The sequence below is a fragment of the Ambystoma mexicanum genome, chromosome 9 (assembly GCF_040938575.1).
Source record: "Ambystoma mexicanum isolate Mex_15411 chromosome 9, UKY_AmexF1_1, whole genome shotgun sequence".
In the NCBI taxonomy this organism is placed as follows: domain Eukaryota; kingdom Metazoa; phylum Chordata; class Amphibia; order Caudata; family Ambystomatidae; genus Ambystoma; species Ambystoma mexicanum.
This window is the reverse complement of record NC_090931.1, coordinates 1095818108-1095831922: the sequence shown is the minus strand read 5'-3', so window position 1 is coordinate 1095831922 and position 13815 is coordinate 1095818108. Positions and strand designations below refer to the sequence as shown.

The 13815-nt window shown below is 44.6% G+C and overlaps 1 long non-coding RNA gene across 1 annotated transcript in view; it reads right to left on the bottom strand.

Annotated features, from left to right (window-relative positions):
- LOC138489778 (uncharacterized) overlaps positions 1–1525 on the bottom strand; it is a 173717-nt gene extending 172192 nt beyond the window's left edge. The window contains exon 1 of the long non-coding RNA XR_011274897.1: positions 1211–1525. This is a non-coding gene — a long non-coding RNA (uncharacterized lncRNA). The remainder of the gene's footprint in view (positions 1–1210) is intronic.
- Between the last annotated feature and the right edge of the window lie 12290 nt (positions 1526–13815).

The following is a 13815-nucleotide window of genomic DNA, read 5'->3' as shown; positions in this document are numbered from 1 at the left end:
TCATTATTATTTGGACATCTCCACTAAATCCTTAAATCACTTGCCTGTCAACTTGAAAACAATGTGTTCACAAAGCCAATAAGCACTGATGAAATAATACATATTTCAACATAGTTCACATCTTATAACTGAACCATGGTTGCCCATCCACTCAAAAAAATGTTTAACTATACAAATTATCTGTGCGCAATCCTGTTGCCCGCTACACCACACTGTGACAACCAAAATATAAGTCACATTGCCACAATACATTAATGGAGAATTTGGATGTAATGTCCATCCCGCCGAAAAATCAGCTTCCAACTCCTGCAAAAATAAACATTAGGACAGTACCTCATGTCTCCGAAATGGCAACAGCCGAGAAAGTATTATGCACAAAGGAAACAAACACGTCCAAATTTACAGCCTGCTCCTTTGATCAGCTTCATTCATGCAATTTCCTTCTTTTTTTTTCTGAATGAAACGGAATGAAGCTCGGATCCGGAATGTTCACCCACGCCATGTCAGTCCAAAACTTGCCGTCTGATGTTTTGGGAAAGTTGCAGTACCATCTTCTACAATATCCTGCATTCTCCGCCGTTGAATTACCCTGTGAGACCCGGAAATAGAGCACTCTGTAAGCATGTTGGAATGTTCTTTTTTTTTTTAAACTTCCAATAAACTTCTGTGATGTAGTACTCTCTGTTGCTGGCTCCTGGAACACTGGCGTAAACATTCTCTACAAGCCATTATCGCTGATACCCCAGGGAACCTCATGACGTCCTCATAGTTGTGTGGAAGCTCAACACGAACACATCTCCCCGGACCAACAGTCACGTTAACCCTGGTGTGATTTCCAATCACTCACAGGACGGTAACATTTGCCAGCAAAGGACAATGAATTTGCTGTGTTAGGTATACGTTGTGTGCTGTATACCTTAACTATGTGCTGCTGTTTACTTTGACAGCCATATCAGAAAATCGATGTTCCCTGGCCCCTCTTTACACTGTCACTGCCCCTCTGTGCTTCTGGACAATCAGACCTTTCATGGCGCACATTTACTGATGTGCGAAACATTCATAATCTTTGCACTAATGCTCATTATGACTTGCGATGCGGAAATAGACAATCCAAACAGTGACAGCTTGCATAAAAGGTGTGCCGTGCTGTCCCCACTTAACTCTAACTGTCCCTGCTTATCTCAGTAATGTAGGACAGGGGCACGCTCACCTTAGGGGCAAGGGGGTGGGGGTGGTGGATGCTTCTGGGTCCTTGCTTCTTGGTGGTGGGCAATCTCCTTGCTGCCTTTGTTTCCTGGTACAAGTCCTTTTTTTTAACTCCTTGCACTTTTCCTCCTGCTTTGCCAACTTCTCCAAAAATCCTTGGCGCCATTGTTAACAAAGATTTAGCTGGTTGGAATAATGACTCCGGACCCTTGGTACAGTTAAGTAACTTTAGTGGGTTCGAGTTATACAGACAGATACTTAAGGTTACAAGTAAAACAAGTTCATAGGGGAAAGAAACATCCACCAGTCCCCCTGTACCTAGTTCAGTTTCCAACTGACACTGGAGGAACCTTGGCACTCACATAATAACATTCTAAGTGGAACACTCCACACCAAGCATTCCAGACTCAAACACTCACCCATACAGGAAATAGCCCAGGTACAGAAAAGGTAAAATACAACAGATACCATCAGGTGCTGCAGTCTTACAACTCAAGTTGAAATTGAGTGATCATTTTATCTCATTCCGTTCCACCACTGCACATGGCATCGCTCCACGCGTCACAATGTACATGAGTAAGAAACTGCTCAGAGCCTCCCACCATTTGTAAATCACTGCATGCAGAGAACTTTCCATGTCGCACACTCTGATATACTTTAATTAAAAAACATTTCTTTATTTACAAATAATCAAAATACTCAGAATCTGTGTTGTTTGATGAAAAGACATCCGAGCTTCAAAACATGATGGCACAATGTAAAAAATGAGGGAAAACATGTTGCCGTCGTTATACTGAAAAAATAAAAGCGGAGAAAATAAAGTGTAAAGAAATAATAAGTCTATTCACGTGGAGTTTTTCTCACAAAACATCTTTCTGCCGTGTTAATGTCATTACAACTTCAGGCCCTTAAGTCCTCATTACAAGATTGACATTAACAGTAAAATAGGTGGAATTTCCAAACATCACTTGTTTTCACTCACTGACATATTTAGAGGTGTGGGGTATTCACGACATATGGCAGACATCTAAATACCACCTCATGAAACATTCACAATTCTGTGACAAGACAGGAGGCTCGCATTATGCTTATACTTTCTTTAATATTGCCAACTCAGCATTTTAAAAGTTCAACTTTAACTTTTTCAATTTAGTTTTTCTTACAAATCCTTAGGAAAACAAATGTAAAAGTTTCAAGTTTCTTAATAGAACAAAATTTCACCAAGTCTCTTAGGACCATTACTCCCATGATCCTGAGGTCCCTTGTAGTCCTGACCTCCTCCTTCCCACCAATCCGGGCATAGGTCATGGTATAAACACTCTCCCCCCTCAGGTCCATTCCTCTTTCTTTTGCTGACATTATCCTAGAGTTCCATTGTGTATTATAGTCTTTTGATTCATAGTCGTGTACACTGGACGTGTTTGTCTACATATTTAGGCGCGTGCAGTTTTTCAGTCAGAGCGCGTACTTTTCCAAACGGCGGGGATTCGCTCGACGTCTCGGGAGGAGAGGCGGGGTGGAGCCGCAAGCAAAGCCGCTCGTCTCTGGCAGCCACCCCGCTCTCCATGAGGGATCTAGAGGCGGCTGTGCCGCCAAACGAACAGGGCAGTAGGACCCGGAGGCGCGAGGGTCAGCCTACGCGCGTAAGTTTGCAGCCGGATCACGCCACTGCTTACGAGGGTTTTAGGACCCAGCGGCAACCTTACCTAACAATCTTCCCAGCATTCCTCGCGGCTCCCGAACATTCGTTTTCACAGAGGAATACCGCGGAAGGATTGGGAGAGTAGTGGAGCGTGTGTAAGGAGCGGGCACATAGCTGGAAAAGCTCAGAGTGTGCTAAAACAAACTTTGATTGAGAGCCTTTTTAGAAGCTGACTCCCAAGCAGTTAGCCCTACTAACATTTGATTATGGCTCATTCATCTCACCCAGGAGACTCCCATTCCACCACACCTGAATGGAGCGAGCAAGAATGGGAAGAAGACCACGCATGGCAAGAGAACGATTTGTCCCTCAGTTTTAAAAAGGTACTGGGTGATTCCCTCATTCAAGCAGTTTCTCAAGGAGTGCAACCTTTGACGCAGAGGTTAGAGATGCTTGAAGCAAACTTGGCTGAACAGAGAGAGCAATTCGCAGCCAGGAAAAGACGGGTGGATAGCCCTGGGGAGGGAACGTCAGCCGGACACCCTCGTAAAAGGGTTGACAAGAAGGGGTGTAAAAAAGCCCGAGAGAGCTTAGACTCTTTGACCCCCGTGGGCACGGAGGAAAGGGACAACACTGTTCCCCTCAGTCAGAACGACCCTGTCGCCAGATTAAAAGAAGCTTTTCTAGCTAAAATGGCCGTGAGCCATGTTAGACCCCCTGGCCTAGGGGTGTACAATTCAAGGGATTTCGAAGAAGGCTTCGCCCCCGATGATGAGGGTGGCGAAGAGGAGGAGACGGTTGAACCTATAGCTCAAAGTGCCCATGAAGAGGAAGACAATATCATTGATATGTTCGACCCGGAAGCTATTATACACCCTACGTCGTCTTAATGGGTGCCCTCGCCCAGAGTGGCATTGTACATTTCTCAGCACATCAGGAAACCGCTGAACAGAGAAGTCCGATCCCGCATGGATCGGAATGCCCGAGAACAGAGTGCCGGGAAGATTAACGGATACACCAGACTTAGATCCCAAGATGGTCACCTTTGTTACTAAATCCGCGCAGGACATTCGAAAAGGTGTGGATCGTGCTTGGAAGGGTTGCCAAGACAAGCACCTGGATCTGACAGGACCACTTGCAAAAATTATGGATCTGGTGGAGAAAGCAAGGGACATGGGCACCCCGGTAGATGTCCAAGCATTAGGCAACTGGGCCCAGAGGGCTGTGTGCCTACTAGGCAACGCCAACTGCGTGTTATCATCGGAAAGGAGGAGAGGAGTCCTCTTAAAGATTGATAAAAAACTTAGCAACCTAGCCACATACGAAGCCGGCGAAGGTTCCAAAGGTCTTGTTTTTGGAGAAGCTTTCGCAAAGGAAATGTCCCAGTTTGTGGGTACATACACGGCCCTCGAAAGAGCCCAGAGCTAGATAAGAACATTTTTCCCAGGATGTGTTTTTACCGGGACCAGACATTCCAGAGGTCACTCGTCCGGACACTTCAACTATCAGAGAAGGCCTCAAGGTCCGCAAGCCCAATATTGGGTGGGGCACCAGCAAGACACCTTTTTCCCGGCAAGAGGTAGACATCCGAGAGGTCGTAGAGGAAGGGGCTCCTTCCGTCAACCCAGTGCCGCAGGCGGTGAGTACACCATATACTCCTATCGGGGGGAGGACTCTCCTCTTTCAAGAGCAGTGGCAAGCTTTATAAAGCGATGCTTGGATCTTACAGGCAGTAGCAGGGATGCCTCTAGATTTCACAGACACCCCCTTGCAAGAGAGGAAGCCCTTTCCCATTCATATGGCTCAAGAAGAGCTAGCACTGTTACACAGCGAATTGGCAAAATTGGCAGACAAGAAAGCGATAGAGCGAGAGCGCATAGTAGACCAAAGGTTTCCCAGCAACATGTTTTTAGTGCGCAGGGGGGACAAGATCCGTCCCGTCATAAACCTGAAAGATCTGAACCGCTGGTTAGAATAAAATCACTTCAAGATTGAGGGCATTCACCTCCTTCGAGATCTATTGCATTCAGGAGATTGGTTAGCGCGTCTAGACCTAAAGGATGCGTACCTGACGATTCCGATAGCACCGGCCTTTCGAAAATATCTGAGACTCCATTGGGGGAAAGAGAACTGGCGGCTTTACATGTCTTCCATTCGGACTAGCGTCAGCCCCATGGGTCTTCATGAACGTGATGAAACCGGTAGTCACTGCTGTCAGAGAGAGAGGAATACGGATGATCATCTACTTGGACGATATCCTAGTAATGGGATGCAACAAGGAGACGATCACGAAAGACGTACATTGGATTTTCAATTTCCTATCCTCTCTAGGGTTCTTAGTGAATTTAGAGAAATCACAATTAGTGCCAGTCCAGAGACTGGAATTTTTAGGCTTCACCATAGACACAGTGAAAGCAATCTTGCAGCTCCCGAGCCGCAAAGTGAGGGCGATAAAGAAGGAGCTCAGAGCTGTTATATCGAATAAATCTATTTCTCTCCGAAATCTGGCCAGAGTAGTGGGGCTACTTGCAGCATCCATTCAAGCCATTTTCCCGGGTCCATTGCATTACCGAGCATTGCAGAGATTGAAGATAAAACACCTCCGCGGAGGTTTGAGATACCATCAGGTAGTGGATCTAGATCAGGAAGCCATAGCAGAACTACAATGGTGGCTGGAAAACATGGAAGCCTGGAACGGGAGAGCGATTTTCGGAGACGTGGCAGAGTTGACCATAGAGTCCGATGCGAGCAGGGCCGGATGGGGAGCCAGGTGCGCACAAGTTCAGACAGGGGGGAAGTGGTCAGAGGAAGAGTTGAATCTCCACATAAATTGTCTTGAGCTCCTAGCAAGCTCATTCCCAGTTCAGGCCTTTACGAAAGACAGAGTGAGATGTTGCGTACTGCTCAAGATGGACAACATCTCAGCAGTCCGTTACATCAACAAGCTAGGAGGAACGAGATCCAAGATGCTAGCAGAATTAGCGAAGGTTTTTTGGCATTATTGCCTGCAGAACAACATTGCAGTAACAGCAGAATATCTTCCAGGGAGCCAAAACAGTATAGCAGACTGGAATTCTCGATATCTTGTAGACTCCAGTGATTGGAGGCTACACCCCCTGATTTTCAGACGCCTGATAGAAATATGGGGACCCCTCTAGATAGACCTATTTGCCTCCAGGCTGAATTCGCAAACACCACAGTATTACAGCTGGAGAATAGACCCGGGTGCAGTGGGTACAGACGCCTTCCTGCAGTCATGGAACGGAGCAGTGCATTACGCCTTTCCCCCCTTCGTGATGATCACGAGAGCGCTAGCGAAAGTCCGCAAAGACAAGGCAGAGCTGGTGATGGTGCTGCCTTACTGGAGGACTCAAGCCTGGTTTCCAGTAGCAATGGAACTTTCTACAGATTTTCCGTGGATAGTTCCGAGAATGCAGCGCCTTCTGCTCGATCCGACCAGTCTGACCCACCCGCTGATAGAGGCGGGGTCTCTACAGCTCATGGCATGCCGGGTTTCAGGGAAAGATGGAACCTGCCAGGAATTTCGAAACTCGCTGCAGACTGTATCCGGGATTCCTGGGCGCCTTCCACCATTAGGAGCTATAACACAGCTTGGAACGGTTGGGTGCGATGGTGTTCACAGCACGGTCTGGATCTCATTTCAGCCCCTTTAGTACACATTCTAAATTTCTTAGCTTCACAGTTTCAGCATAACTGCGCCTATAGAACTATAGGGGGGTACAGATCAGCAATTTCAGCGGGACATGACAAAGTGGAGAATAGGCCAGCAGGAGAACACCCGGCAGTTCTGCGTCTCCTCAAGGGCATGAAATTGCGGGGACCGCCAGAGCCCAAATATGCGGTTCTTTGGGACGTCAGAGACGTGTTTCAGTTATTTCAGAGGTGGCCAGAGATTGACACATTATCACGATCGCAGTTGTCAGGCAAACCAGCCATGCTTCTGTGCCTCGTAGCCTGCCAGAGGGTATCGGATGTTAAGGCATTGGAGATTGATAGGAAGATATTTTATCCAGAAGGAGTAGCTTTTAATATTGTTAAAAGGACAAAGACCGACTCAAGAGTGATTTCCTATCCGTATTTTACAGAAAATAAGAAACTATGTGTAGCGCAATGCATTAAGGATTACGAAGCAACATCCACACAGATTAGACCGCGCAGCGTAACACAATTGCTTATAGCGAGTAGGAAGCTCCATCATGCGGTAGCCTCAGCAACCATTGCGAGGTGGGTAAGAGAAGTGATGCACTGGGCAGGAATAGATTTATCCTTATTTGGTGCGCATTCGGTGAGAGGGGCGATGGCTTCTAGGGCATTTGCATCAGGGGTGCCATTACAAGATACTATGAAATCAGCCGATTGGTCCTCCGAGTCTACCTTTAAGATGTTGGGGGTCATTACGACCCAGGCGCTAATTGCGCCAACCTTACCACCATGGTGTAAACTATGTTTACACCATGGTGGATGGCGGATTTACCGCCCCATTCCAAGGTGAGTGGGGCGGTAAATCCCCATTTCCCATTTTCCCTTCCCCATTCCCATTTTTGCCCCATAGGGCATAATGGGAGTGGGGAAGGCGCTAATTACGCCACCGTAAATTACGGTGGCGTAATTAGCATCATGGCAGGAGAGCGCCATGGATTTTAACGGCTGCTAAAAGCAGCCGTTAAAATCAGAATCAGGCGTTAAGGGTTAACAACGGCGTTAACCCTTAACGCCTGAATTGTAATGAGGCCCGTTCTATTTTAAACCAGTATCTGATATTTCGATTAGAGTGTTAGCAAGCTTTGAACAAGCATAATGCGGGCCTCCTGTCTTGTCATAGAATAAAGTCTGCCCTCTCTAATAGCTCAGGGAGTCTTCATTCTATTAAAGACAAGGAGGCGAGCATTATATCCCACCCAGTTTGATGAAAGGAATGTTTAAAGTGAATAATGAAAAAATGACATCCGAATGTTTCAAGATGAGAATATGTGTAACATTTGAATGCATTCCCACCCTCATGTGAATATTCTCTACTCTCGTAGGAGACGACCAGAAGACTTTGTGAGCTCGTGCATCAATGAGCTGTTTTCATTTGAGCAAGTTGTCCCCGTTGGACCGTTTGAAAACGCCAGCTTCGGACCGAGATAGTTCCGCTGATACGAGTTGGACAGTTCAGGTGTTATGGAGTTAGTCTCAGATTGCAAAGAAAGAGGAATGGACCTGAGGGGGGAGAGTGTTTATACCATGACCTATGCCCGGATTGGTGGGAAGGAGGAGGTCAGGACTACAAGGGACCTCGGGATCATGGGAGTAGTGGTCCTAAGAGACTTGGTGAAATTTTGTTCTATTAAGAAACGTGAAACTTTTACATTTGTTTTCCTAAGGATATGTAAGAAAAACTAAATCGAAAAAGTTAAAGTTGAACTTTTAAAATGCTGAGTTGGCAATATTAAAGAAAGTATAAGCATAATGCTCGCCTCCTTGTCTTCAATAGAATGAAGACTTCCTGAGCTATTAGCGTGGGCAATCTTTATTGTTACCTAAACTAAAGAGGTGGGGGTAAATATTGTCACACCTCCCCAGAAGTTTTTAGCCTTTTTATTGTATTTACCTGTAGGTCCTTCCCTTCACTGTGGGCTGTGGGGGAAACATGTCCTACATTGAGACATCCAGAGTGGTAAAAAGGGGGCATCTCTGATATGGCTCTTCTCACCCCTTTTGACCTGCAGTGCAAACAGGTGTTTTTAGGCACTTATAATGATTCTTTATACATTTGAGACAATTGGCAAGCAGAATAAATCAGTGAAACACACCTCTCTGAATTGAAATATGTCCTGATAGGTACGGCTACCAACATGTATCCTTGTTATCACAGTTTTATTGTTCAAACGTCACACATCCAAACTGACTGTTTCCTCAGAAATGACAAGACAAGGTCACACAAGTGATGGCCAATGCTTTTATCACTGCTGAAATATAAACAAGAAATGCATGTCCAGATGTTCAGGGTGATCTGTGTTAGGCCTGACATTCACGCCTGTGTTGTACAAACTCGCGGTTTAAACACTAAAAAAATCATGGCTGCTGACATGAACCTTGAACAAACTTGCAAGCAGCCTTTTCCTTCTCCTTCACTGACATTTTTCTTTATGTTCGTTCGATCAGTTTTATCCGGATGATCAGACAGCCACTACATGTGGTATACCCACTGGGATTATTATCTAGACCAAAAGGCCCAAAGCTCATTGTAACAGGCGTGTAATTCTTTACAATGTATGCCACGTCAACGGTGTTGGCTTATCTATTCAACAGCTGACTGAGCTGGGCTCTCGGGCTTCCCTCAACAGCCATGTAAGATGCGATGACAATTGTGCTACTTCATAAGAGCTGCACAGAACTCTGACATACACTTCACAGCAACCAGTCATCTATATAAACCAATTTCAAGAGCAAAATTGCATGGTGCTTCCACTCGGCAATAAACACAACGATATCCACTCAGAGCTGATAAACGAACTGTATTTCTCTTGAGCCTTAAAGAACGATTCCCTGGATTCTGCAATTCTTTCCCACAGTTGATGTTTGTAGATGTGCTGTCAGGCTACCCACAGATAAAAAAAAATATTTTAAAAAACAGAACGATTTAAAACAACAACACAATAAAACACATGCACCTTTGTTAGATTAGTGTACTTATTCATGTGTACATTTCTACAGCAATGTAACCTCGCCTTTTTAGGATTTCAATAATACAAATATCTGTTCCGGTTTACCGACAATGGATTTGGAAGGGGAACGACAGTAATTAAAAAAATAACACAAAACAAAAAAGCAACAGAGTTAATAATTTACGCTTTGCAATGTTCACATCAATTATCATGTCCGTTGATGATAAATACATACGTTTCATAAATATGTTTAAACATAAACTAACATATTGCAGGTATACAGTAATCCTAGAAGAAGATCTGTCAAATGTTATCTTCCAAGTTGTACCATATGCATAGAACGCATACACTATTTTTGTGACATGCTGGACTGATTGTTTTTAATTTTTTTTTATTTATCCGTTAAAGGATCAGCTCAGTAGAGAAACACAGATGGAAATATAATGTAAGGGAAATAAGATGCTCCTGTTTTCTACATTGTATACATTTCTTTGAAAATGCTTTGACGGGTAAGCAATACATGTTTAAAAAAAAGAAAGATATATATATATATATATATATATATATATATATATATATATATATATAACACAAAACAAAGGGGGGTCTGGGAATCTATCTATCAGCACGAGCACAGCCCAATGACCTGTTCTTGGGTGAATAACCCCTGGGAGAGACTCTACCAAGTCTTTAACTCACTGTCCCTTTCACAGAGAAGAAACTTCCCCGCATATCAGTCTTTGTCCTGCCCAGGGGCAGTCCAGCACTGAAATGCTAGGCAATTCTCCTCTGAACAACAGACCAGCAGCAACCGTATACACGTGTTTCAGCCTTGTTGGGCATCATCAGTGAGGAGAAGCTGTGCCTCTCTAAGAACAGTGAGCAACGGGTCCATGTCTGGATCGCCCTGGTAACTTAGGGTGAGACCCAAAGTTAATTTATGCAAAACAAAGGGGATCTGGGAATTTCTCTACCAGCACGAACGAAGCCCAATGGCCTGTTATTGGGTGAATAACCCCTGGAAGAGACTCTACTAAGTCTTTAGCTCACTGTCCCTTTCACAGAGAAGAATTGTCCCCGCATATCAGTCTTTGTCCTCCCCAGGGGCAGTCCAGCACCGAAATGCTAGGCAATTCTCCTCTGAACAAGAGTAGCAACAGCAACCCCATACACGTTTTTCAGCCTTGTCGGGCATCATCAGTGAGGAAACTGTGCCTCTCTAAGAACAGTGAGCAAGGGGTCCACGTCTGGATCGCCCTGGTAACTTAGGGTGAGACCCAAAGTTAATTTATGCAAAACAAATGGGGGGTCTGGGAATCTTTCTACCAGCACGAACACAGCCCAATGACCTGTTCTTGGGTGAATAACCCCTGGGAGAGACTCTACCAAGTCTTTAGCTCACTGTCCCTTTCACAGAGAACAGAGAAGAAATGTCCCTGCATATCAGTCTTTGTCCTGCCCAGGAGCAGTCCAGCACCGAAATGCTAGGCAATTCTCCTCTGAACAAGAGTACCAACAGCAACCCCATACACATGTTTCAGCCTTGTTGGGCATCATCAGTGAGGTGAAGCTGAGCCTCTCTAAGAACAGTGAGCAAGGGGTCCATGCCTGGATCGCCCTGGTAACTTAGGGTGAGACCCAAAGTTAATTTATGCAAAACAAAGGGGGGTCTGGGAATCTCTATACCAGCACGAACACAGCCCAATGACCTGTTCTTGGGTGAATAACCCCTGGGAGAGACTCTACCAAGTCTTTAGCTCACTGTCCCTTTCACAGAGAAGAAATAATATATATTACAGATAAGTTGCTCAACCCATAGGAAGAGCACTTTTTGGGCGGCTTATAACTTTGTCCCCCCCCCTGGACGAATCCTTACCAAACTTTGCAAAAAAATGTATCTGGTCCAGTCCGAATTTTTCTGGAAAGTTTGGTGACGGCAAATGAGTTGGAAGGTCCCAAAATTTCTATTTTTTTGAAAAACGTAATGAAGAAAAAAAAGAATTGCTCACGTCTACAGTCCAACCCACTGGATGGATTGCCACCAAAGTTGTGGCCGGAGCAGCGGCGTGGTCCCGAAAGCATGCTTTTGCAAATTTGGTGTAAATCCACCCAGTAGTTCTTTTTAAAAAGGCCCAAAAGTAGGTAAAACCAAATAAGTGATATCTGTTTTTGGTCCGCGGACTCACTTCCCGGTTCAGAAAGGGTCGTCAGGTGTTCGTAGTTATTGTCAATTGTCTGACTCTGCCTGATCCTTGTGTTGGGACATGTCAGGTAAACGGCTCTGGTGTTAGTCTGTTATCTTTCACGGTGTAGGAAAGTGTTGTGTCAAAAAAGGATGAGTAGAACTTCTAAGTATCCTACAGGGTAGGATAGGGAAAGGGGGTTCAAAGAAAGGGGGTACAGCATCTCGCCATCAGTGTCCCATTTCCACTCCCCTAAGACACCTATCTAGGTGATCCTCCCCCACTGCTACACCCCCAGGAACTGGATCCAATAGCGATGGCCATGTCCTGGCCACCTGAATGACAGATCTCCAGGGACTAGCGGGTGAGACACCTTCAGGTTTCTCACAGCAATGTCCTGGACAATCTGCCCACTGCCCATGGCCACAGGCTATACCTCAGTCACCAAAGGTATATCACTATATTTTGTACCTACATTATGACACTTTTCAAAAAATAAAACAGAGACACATTTTCAAAACCATGCTTTCAAGTCCTTGCCAATGCTCCTTACATGGGTTTGCTAAAAATCTGGCCATGTATTATTTTTCAAAAGTGTCAAAATGTACATAAATACAATAGTCATATAACTTAGCGCCACTTGACAACATCAATTCAGACTTGGCACAATCATTCAAGGTTGGGTCTATAATCTTTCTGAAAAACTTTGTCCACATTCGTTAAATGGCAACAAAGTTAAAAGCCATCTAAACATGTTGAGAACCCGCTTCTAGTTTTGCCCCCTCTTGACAAATTCCCACCAAGATTTTTAGAAATACTCATATCTAGGTCTACAATCCTTTTGCAAACTTTCGTGGCACCACATGTATCAGCCTTTAAAATATTTTGGGACACCCCCTTTGATTTTGTTCCCGCTTGACAAAACAGTGGCACGCTTTGCCGAACCATTCTGAGTTAGGTCTAGAATGAAATTCCAGAATTACATGCAGTTTCATTGAGTGGCGCCAAAGTTATAAACCATTCAAAAACTGCTTTTCACTCACCCTGTAATGCACAAATAAGCATACATGTGCCTGAAGATCTCAGATGTTCGCAGACATCACAGGAATGCTCTGGACATTCAAGCTGTTTGCGGACATCGGAGTTGGAAAACCACACATTTTTGGGGCTTTTTAAGGCCATATCCCATTCCATCCTCATCACCCCTCACCTCACCAGAGATGGTCTTATTAGTTTGACAAGTGCAATGTTGTATTTTTTAAAATGTTTTACCGCAATGTTCGTGGACAACGGGCGCTGTCCACGAATCCAACATGGTCAGGTGTTTCCCAAAAATATGATGCACCTCATGCTTTTCAACATCCAATCAGCAAGCGTGGGTCATGTCCGTAGAACTCACACCACCATCTGGACAAATCAGAGGTCCATCCATGGAGCAAATAGGGAAATGAGTCTGCGGAGCGAACCCAGATATCACACATTTTCTTTACCTACTTTTTGGCTATATTAAAAAACTATAGGACATATTTACACCAAATTTACAAAGGCACTCTTTTGGGATTTGATGAAAATACATCCAGCCATTTGGGCTGTAGGCATGAGCAAAAAATATTTTACATTGCTACTATGGGGAAAACCACACATTTTGGGACCACCGCTATAACTTTGCTCCCCCTGTATGAAACCTCATCAAACTTCGAAAAATCAATCTGGCGGGGCCATATACGTTATTTGCAAAGTTTCGTTAGGATTTGTCTATGGGGGGTGTTAGGCAAAATTATATGCAGTACCCTTTGGGAACAGAACACACAATCAGGACTATAAGTGACAGTACAAATTCACCTTTGGTACAAGCCTGTACTACACAGTAAAGTGGTAGCGATGGCTGAGCAGCCAGACTTATCTCAAGAGTAAAGGGAGCAGTATCAATAGTTACACAAAGGACAGCAATTACTATGATTCAAAAAAACACTGACTCAAGGTTTCTGAGTTAAAGAATATACATTTATTTACACATCAGTTGTATAACATCTCACTTAAGTAAAGCGAGCAAATGGCACTCCAGCAATTTAAAAAGGAGGGAAAGACTAAGTTAGGCTAAAATTGAGCAGCA